The sequence below is a fragment of the Pteropus alecto genome, unplaced genomic scaffold, assembly GCF_000325575.1.
Source record: "Pteropus alecto unplaced genomic scaffold, ASM32557v1 scaffold81, whole genome shotgun sequence".
Classification (NCBI taxonomy): Eukaryota; Metazoa; Chordata; class Mammalia; order Chiroptera; family Pteropodidae; genus Pteropus; species Pteropus alecto.
The window spans coordinates 1,124,954-1,134,390 of record NW_006433378.1 but is presented as its reverse complement, the minus strand read 5'-3'; positions in this window follow the sequence as shown (position 1 = coordinate 1,134,390).

The window sequence follows — 9,437 nt, the reverse complement described above, 5'->3', positions numbered from 1 at the left end:
TCCTGCTCCTTCCCCATAACCAATCCTAGGCAACCACTAATTGATTTTGAGTCACTATGTATTTGATTATTGTGGACATGTCAAATGATACAGAAGCCTGCTGAGAGGGACTCTCACTGACTACATTTTGGAAAATTTGATCATCAGAATAAATAATACTGGTAATGGATTGTAAACTATTGATATGGCTGATTACATATACTGCATTGTCTAGTATAAAATGAAAATATAAAGCCCTTTGTTCCCAAAGCAGGTAAAAAGTGCTACTAAAGGTGCTGAAATATAAAGATTTTTCACACAAAAATATTTATTACTTATAAACATAATAGGAGTAATATTACTAATTCACAAAATTGAAATGACATAACTTACAAATTACAAAAAATGTTTTGTCATAATTTTATTTAATAACATAAATAACAATACTAAGGTGATCTCTTAATTGATCGCAAGATTTTTCTGACTCACTTTTTTACAGTTTTATTAATTAATTTATCAGAATTTATATTTTAGCAACTTTATTTTCAATCATTATTGCTGAAAGCAATATCGCCCCTTCACAATTATTACAATGTTACAAATAATTTTTGATAATTTTTCATTTTGAAATAGATTTTTCTGCCGCTACAACTTTTAGTAGTCTAAGAGTATTTTATAGGATGTGACAATACTGGGAAAATTTCTGGTAAATTATTTAGAAATATAATGATACATCTAGAGTTGATAATTCTCAGGGAATATTTTTTCTAAAAATATTTAACTCTTCACACAGATTAGCTTTGTGCAGGTCTCAATTTAATTTTAAATGTAAATTTATACAATGACATTTTAATATTTCCTCTGACATTTCCTGTAACTTGGAGAGGTCATATGGAAACCAAAATTGGTTTTGTGATTTGTACTTAATTCAAAAGTCCTGCTTATATATTCTACCAGTGTTTCTTCAATAACAAGAAAAATCAATTAAGAATTGCCTTTTCTATTAATTATTGATTCATCCAAAACTTCATATAAAAATTGTTTTCTATTGAATTTAAGAATTTTAAAATCTAATTTCTATTTCTAAGCTTATAGTTATTTGCTTTGCCAGGTTGAAGTAATTTTCGAAGATAAGGATTCTAAACTCTTTGAAGAATTTCGATGAGATCAGGTACGTTCAGGGTGGTATGGCCATAGACATCTCTGAAGAATTCTAATAACTGCCTCTTATGCTTACTGTGATGTCTATATTTATACTTTTATTTGATATAATTTACTGACAAATTTACTGTCCCAATTTTTGATGCTATGTGTAATACATACATCTCTTAAAAATTGACTATTTCTGTTAAAGTATATGAGCTTTACTTTTATAATGTTTATTTTTTTCTAGTTATAAAAATAATATATTATATTGGAAAATTCAGAGCCACACAAAATAGCACAAAGAAGAGACATTTTAATAATTTTTAATATCCCAGATATAAACACTGCTTTTTACAGTAGATTCTATTATGAAAAAATCATATTTTACTTGGTTTTATACCCTGTAAAGTTTTCCACATCATTAAATATTATCTGTATAAAATGTTATTAAATGGATTTGCAACATTTATAGTCATTTCATTTTGGTTACTTATACCACTTTGCTTCATGTGTGAAAAGATAAATTTTTACATTCAGTTTTCTTGTATCACTTCATCCATTTTTAAAAAATTATTCTGTCATTCTCAATTATTTCCTCAGTGGTTAAGATAAGCAGAATTCTAGGATACCCCCCCAGGATTCCCACCCATGGTACACATGTTCTGTATAATATAATCCACTCCCCTTGAGTGTGATAAGGGCCAGTGAATATAATGGAATATCATTACTTAGTTGACTTTGAGTTAATCAAAGCAAGATTACCTTGTTTGGGCCTGACCTAATCAGATGAGCCTTTTAAAAAGAGAGCCAAGTATGAGATGTGTTCTCCCACAGGTCTGGAAGACAAAATAAACTGCCATATTTTGAAAGGAGGGGGCACATGTTTAGAAACTCAGCAAGAATGGTTAAGAGTGGTTCCCAGTTGATAGCTAGACAGAAAACAGGACCTCAATTCTACAACCATAAGAAAATTAATTCTGTCAACAACAGTGAGCTTGAAAGAGGACCCTAACATTTAGATGAGAATATGGCTCCAGCCACCAGCTTTACTTCAGGCTGTAAAACACTGGGCAGATAACTCAGCTAACCCATGCTCAATTTATGACTCATGGCATGGTAAGATAATAAATGTTTGTTTTAAGAAACGTTGTGATAACTTGTTGTACAGCCATGCAAAATGAATACAGTTTCTTTTAAATTTATATAAAAACTGTCAAGGAATGTGTTTCATGGAAGTTTAGATGGGTTACAATTTCCTTCTGAAAGAAATATTTTACTATAAACATAGCCTGTTGTGAACCATCTTGCCAAATTGTGTGCGGTCACATGTACATTTCATTAACTGTACTGTCACAATATAAATACAATCTTGCTCCCTCTAAAGATATAATCTTTAGAGAAAAAATTTCACTTTTACTATTTAATACTCTTTATCCCTGTACTTCATTTCTCAATTAAATATCTAATCTATTTTTTTTTTTATTCCTAATAAAAAGTAAAAGGTAAAAGGATATCCAGCTTTAACAGAAATAATCACATTTACTTATGGTGAAGACTAAGAAAGCTGGAAAATTTAAAAAGGTAATGCTAATTAAGTCTTTCTAGAAATCTTGGTTTCTTCTTGCTTCACTGATTTGTTTAACTTCTAGTTCGCCTGATTTACGATGACTGATTACGTGACTTCCTTTGTAAGATATTCTTATTTTAATAATGCTCCTAAAGAGATCTTCTATAATGGAATAGCTTTAACTTATTTTTAGTTTTTTGGCATGTACTTTTAATTAGTTGCAGCCAAGAGTGTTTTGTTGGCATTAAGTATGAACATTTGGGGAGAGAGGAAAAGGAAACATTTCTTTCCATTTTGTTTAAAGTTGATATTTATATTCATAACTTCTAACATCAATTCTGAAAAATTTAGTTGTTCTTTTTTACCTTGATTATGGGATATTGTATGTGTTTTGTCTCAAAAGCTAGTATTTAGAGAAACTGAATGTTCCTTCTGGTCATTTATAACACCCTCTCTCCCCCCCAAAAAAACACTAGTTTTTTCTGAAAGGAATTTAAATATCAATTATTATATTATAAAATTATTTTGCCTTTTCCATTTTGTGAATACAGTTGGAATTATAAAGTATATAGATATTTCCCATTGTCTTCTTTCACTTAGTAATATGCAATTAAGATTCCTTTATATATTTCTGAACCTTGAAAGCTCATTTCTTTTTATCGCTAAATAATATTCCATTGTCTGAATGTGCCATAGTTTATTCATCCATTCACAGTCTATTTATTCACAATGGACATCTTGGTTGCTTCTACATTTTGAAAACTATGAATAAAGCTTCTATAAATTGAAAGCTCATTTCTTTTTATCCATGTGTGTGCACGTGCCTGTGTGTGCATGTGTGTGTATGTGTTTGTGTGTGAATATAAACTTTCAACGACTTTGGGTAAATAGTAAGGAGTATAACTGCTGGATTGTGTGGTAAGAGTATTTTTAGTTTTGTAAGAAATTACCAAACTACCTTCCAAAGTGGCTGTACCATTCTGCATTCCTACCAGCAGTGAATGAGAGCACCTGTCGCTCCACATCTTCATCAACATTTGGTGTCGTCAGTGTTTCAGATTTTGAACCTTCTAATAGGTGTGTAGTGGGATCTTATTGTTTTAGTTTGCATTTCCCTGATGATATATAATGTGGAGCATTTTTTATATGCTTATTTGCCTTCCATACATCTTTTCCAGTGAGGTGTCTGTTCTGTTAAGGTCTTTGTCTTATTTTTAATTTTTGTGTGTGTGTGTGTATTCTTAATGTTGAATTTTAAGGGTCTTTGTACGTTTTGTATCATAGTCCTTTATCAGATGTGTCTTTTTCAAGTATTTTTTTTCCCAGTTTGTATTGTCATTCTATTGACAGTGTCTTTTGCACAGTAGAAATTTTTAACTTTAATAAAGTTCAGTTTGTCAATTATTTATTTCATGAATTGTAACTTTGGTGTTTTATCTAAAAGTCATTGCCAAACATTAGTTTATCTAGGTTTTCTAGAAAGGCAAAACCATAGAGACAATAAAATCCATGGTTGCCAGGGTTTAGTGGGGAGGGAGGAATGAATAGGCAGAGAGCAGAGGATTTTTAGGGCAGTGAAACTATTCTGTATGATATAATGGTGAGTACATGTCATTATACATTTGTCCAAACCCGTATAATGCACAATACCAAGTGTAAAATCTTACAATCTTACATAAGCTATGGACTCTGGGTATTAATGATGTGTCAATGTAGGTACAACAACTGTAACAAATGTACCATTCTGGTGATGGCTGTTGATAATGGGCGAGGCTAGCTATGTGTGGGAGCAGAGGGAAATCTTTTACTTTCTGCTCAATTTTTCTGTGAAGCTAAAACTGGTCTAAAAATAAAACTTATTAAAAATGATAAAACTATTTGTCACTGACAAGTTTGTACTTTAAACATACGTAATATATCATTATGAAAACCTTTTCTCATATATATACACACACACATATATAAATTTATCTTGCTATTAATTTTTATGCTCTTATCATATTCCAAGAGGTCAGACACATTTGTCAAGCATTTTCTTCCTAATATATTGAATATGTAGCCATATAATTTAGTTCTTATCTTAATGCTATGCTAAGATCAATTTTTACTAATTTTCCACAGTATTGATAGCTTTAGATACAGTTTTAGTACATTTATTTAACTATCATATTAAATCTCTCTAAACTTCTCAAAAGAGATCGTGGCTGTGGTTACACTAAAATTTATATAGCATAGAAATGAATGAATTGTTTATACACACACAGAGAAACCACAAAAAGGTATACAAGTTTTAAAAAATGGTGGAACTAAATAATGTTTGTGGTTTAGTTAATGGTATATCCATATACCAATGTCAATTTCTTGGTTTTGATATTATACTATAGTTATACATTACCATTGGGGGAATCTGAGTGAAGGGTACAAGAGTATCTTTATACTATTTTTGCAAATTTCTGTGAGTCTATAATTAATAATGAAAAGTTAAAAAATAGTTGTCATATAGTACATTCTCAATAATTGGTATGATTATAACCCAGTTAATCTGTCAACTACTTAATTGAGAAATTAAAACAAAAAACTTCAACTTCAGCAAGAAATACTTATTCATAGTTTTATTCAATTTAACTATAAATTTTAAATATATGTATATGGGTATAACTTTTCAAAGCCAGAGAAATTGATCTTCTTTTTATACATAGAAATTTGGAAGTGAAAAGAATTGTAAAAGCAAATTAATGTTTACAAATAGGACTGCCCATACTTCCAAATAGGCCTTTAATTAAAGATAATGCTAGGAAATCAGTCTATAAGCTAATCAATTGATGGGAATACACTAGAAATTTACTCTTTCTTTTGTATTTACTTAGTAAAAACAGTGCTTTAATCAGCTGACAAGATGAGCCTTATCAATATTTTAAAAGAATATTAATAATGCATTGATACCTCACTACATAAAGACAACTTCTGGTTCTTAGATTATTGATTTGTGTAGTTGATGGTTGAGCATTAATGAGCCATCTTTTTCTTTAATGTCCAAGTTTCTCCCTAGTTAGAAGTCCTGTTCTCAAGGAGACACATTTATTCTTTCAGGTCATCAGTGTGCCATTTAGTGCATCATTAGTTTAATAGAGAAAGTCTGCTCTAGTGTACCAAATGCTATCCCAGGGGCCAAAAGTTGTTTAATCTAACAAATTTAATGATAGTCTGGAATCTCGAGAAAATAATGTTGGATCCAGAAGTGATTTAGCCAAAATTTGCATTAGAACTTGCATTGGGAATAAAGCCATGAAGGAGCTCAAAGGAAACCAATCATGATTTATAGCTCATGGGTCTTGAAAGAGACTATCCCAGTATGGAATAAGAACTTGATGTGGGAGGGTGAGTTAGAAAACAATTCTTCAGGGACCCTATAGTATAAGTCTATAGCTAATACTCTTTCAATATATCACCTAATAAGAAATGGAAAACAAATGTTCAATTGCCTTTACTTGAAGAGACATTACTGAAGCATCTAAATAGTCTTCTTTATAGTCATTTTAAAGATTAAATTCTATTTTATTCCATAGTTGTATTGTTGCCATCTTATTCTTTACCTACTCTTTTCTATATTACACATAGGCTATTTGTTATGTTCTTTTATAATTTCTAAAGTTTTAAATTATTAATGTTTAAGTATTAGAATTTGATTTAATATTTGAATCATTCAATAAATATTCATAGAACATCTATTATTTTCCAAGCATATTATTTTACATCAGATACACTAAGAAATAGAACATACTGCTTCCCTCAAATAAACTGTTTCAACTGGAAAGTCAGTTATTTTAAAGTATGAGTGTTTATCATATAGTAGCCCCAATGCTAAACTTTTCTTGGTATCACCTTAATTAATTTTTACCATATCTCTATGTTACAACTGTTACAACTGTTGATGCTTAACTATCAAATTACACCAGGAACAAAGCCATAAATAACATTGTTTCTTGACAATCCAACATTAAGGAGATGGCTCCCTGTGGGAAACCATGAAGTATCTTGAAGGAGGTGCTTAAAGGAGCTTATTTCAGGATCTGGTCTTGTGTAAGGTGATTTTGGGAAAGAATCCAAGAACTGAAGGTTACTCTGGATTGGTAATTGTCAAGAAGCAGAGGTGATTCTATGATTGGATACCTTAAGGAACCTTGTTGATGAAGCTGGAAAAATGAAAGAAGACTAAAGTTCCAAGTGGTTAAGAAGCAGAAGTAACTCAAGTTATCCAGGGAAGGTATGTTTGGTAATTTTTATTGTTTGCATTGCACTCTTGTTTTAAATTTGTTCTCAGGTATGATTAAGAAGTGTTCTGGTACTGGACTCCCTTCATCACTGTCATAAAGTGACTTTTTCTGAACTTAGTGATCTGTAAGATTGTTCATCACAAGTTTACCAAGACCCAGCTGTTCCTGCCACACAAGCTCCTGGTTGTCAGAGCTGCTTTTTTCATTCTCAGTGTGCTATTACTATGTTAATAGTTTTAAGTAATGAGACTGAGTCTTGAAGAGTCTGGAGTATTTTGCTCTACCAAAATATCTATGGGCAAAACAAACAAACAATGCCATGTCAAAAAGGCACAGGCACCAACATGAAAGAACTGCCATTGGTTTAAGCAGGAAGAATTTGAGCAAATAAGTAAATAAAATAATTAATTAATAAACTGTAGTATTGGTGTATAATCCAAAGAATAAAATAAATGCTTATGAGTCCATATGATATAAATAAATGATTAAACAAATAAATAAACAGGTGAAGGGACAATCTTCCTTACAGAATAAGTCTAATAATAAATGTAGAGGAATGAGGTAAATGGAAAACAACTACTATGTCAACACAGTAATGATTGTTGCCAGAAAATCACATTTGTGAATGTACAAAAATTTAAGAAGCAAGATATTTGTAAAACATCAAAGTATCTCCCTCCAAATATGTATTAATTACTATAACAGATTTAACATACATTCCAAATTCTTCGATACTCCTTTGAAGAGGTAGAGCTTAATTACTCTGCCCTTGAGTATAAGCTGGCTTAGTGACATGCTTCTAATGAATGGGGTATGGCATGGGAAATTTTTAAATTTTACCTTATTACCTTTTAACTTGATAGTACCTTAACCAAAGGATTAAAATTTTCATCACCCGTAATAAGTCAGATTGATATCACATACTCCCTGATATATGAGAAAGCTATTCTTACCTAAAGTTTATAATTCTAGTCTAATAAGAAAACATTCTATAAACCCAAAATAAGGCACGTTCTACTATACATTTGACCACTGTTTGGTGCGTAATTAAATGGTAAACTATTTTAAAAGGTCAATCTATTTGTTCTTGTCTCAAGTAATTTTTGAGTGAATTGATATGTCATAATCCATTTAGTGAAACAAATGTGTCAGAGTTCATTAGACTCACATTTTTTACAAAGCAGTTGCGAACCTAACCACCCCAAGTGGCATATTAAAGTGTTCATCCCAAACTCATGTGGCACTATTTTGAAAGGAAAATCTAGCAAAGTATCCATATTAGACATCTAATTTTATTTCTGATGATGTTCTTTCATCCTCCAGGAAACTGGTTGATCAGTCCTTTTATTTGGCTAAGCCATAGTTCCAGTAATGCCTTCTTCAGGCAAATGACCAAAAGGACATTTTTCACTTGCTGCATTTTTTTCTTCTCCATCTTTTACTACATGCCAATCAATTCTCAAGATATTTATGATTTATTATATACATTGTCATATCTATCAACTAGAAAAATGCTACAGAATTGGGACCCTAAGATATTTTTAAATAAGAATTTAAGTTGAAGTTTCTGAGTGAGAAGCTATTACTCTAACAGTGATGTGTGCAAGACACCACACTCTGCTAGCCAGTGGTGATGGTGCTATCTTTTGCTTTGTTTTATTTTTAGTAAGACCCCAAAGATGTGTTTTCATAATTCTAGAAGGCTTTGATTATCTTCCAGTACTGGCTAAAAAGGTAGAGGAACCTGTCACCTTTTTGCCTTTCCTGCCAAAATGAGAGTATAAAAATGGAATACTGAGTTTTGCTGACAAAGTGAAAGATTAATGTTGGAAGGAACATCAATATTTATAACTAAAAACTTCATGTACTCATGGAGTCACCAGTAAATTTAACTGCGAGGAAAATGACTATGATGATTACTTTGGTGCTCCGGGAGGAGGGCCATTGGGTAGCTTTGCAGAGGTTAGAATGCAAAATCAGAGTGCACCTAAGTTAGCCCTGCCCAGAATACTTGTGATTGGGAAGGAAAACCAAAGAAGGGAGATGATGTCTTGTGTGATTACTCTCAGGGGAAGGCAGCATTCTTTTATCTCCTTTAACTAGGAGCAGATATTGGAATAGTGGAAGCTGTCACCTAAACCAGGAATGCAGCGAAGAAGTGGGAATATAATTTTTCTTTGGTATCACAATAAGGATCAATAGAAGCCCAGGAATTTGCAGGGGATTACAAGACTGGGCAGAAGAAAATAGCCAATATCTTCAGAGACCTACCAGACATTCAGGTGAAATAGGCACAAAAGATTATTATAATATATTATCTGATGTGACAAAGCTAGGTAAGGAGTATTATGGGAGACTAGAGAAAACATGCATTACCTGATGTGTTGGGGAAGTGTTGGTAGATGTATTAAAGAAAGGCTCTGGTTAAATGGCCAGAGGAAGAGGGCAGTGTGTGCACAGGTACAGGCCTG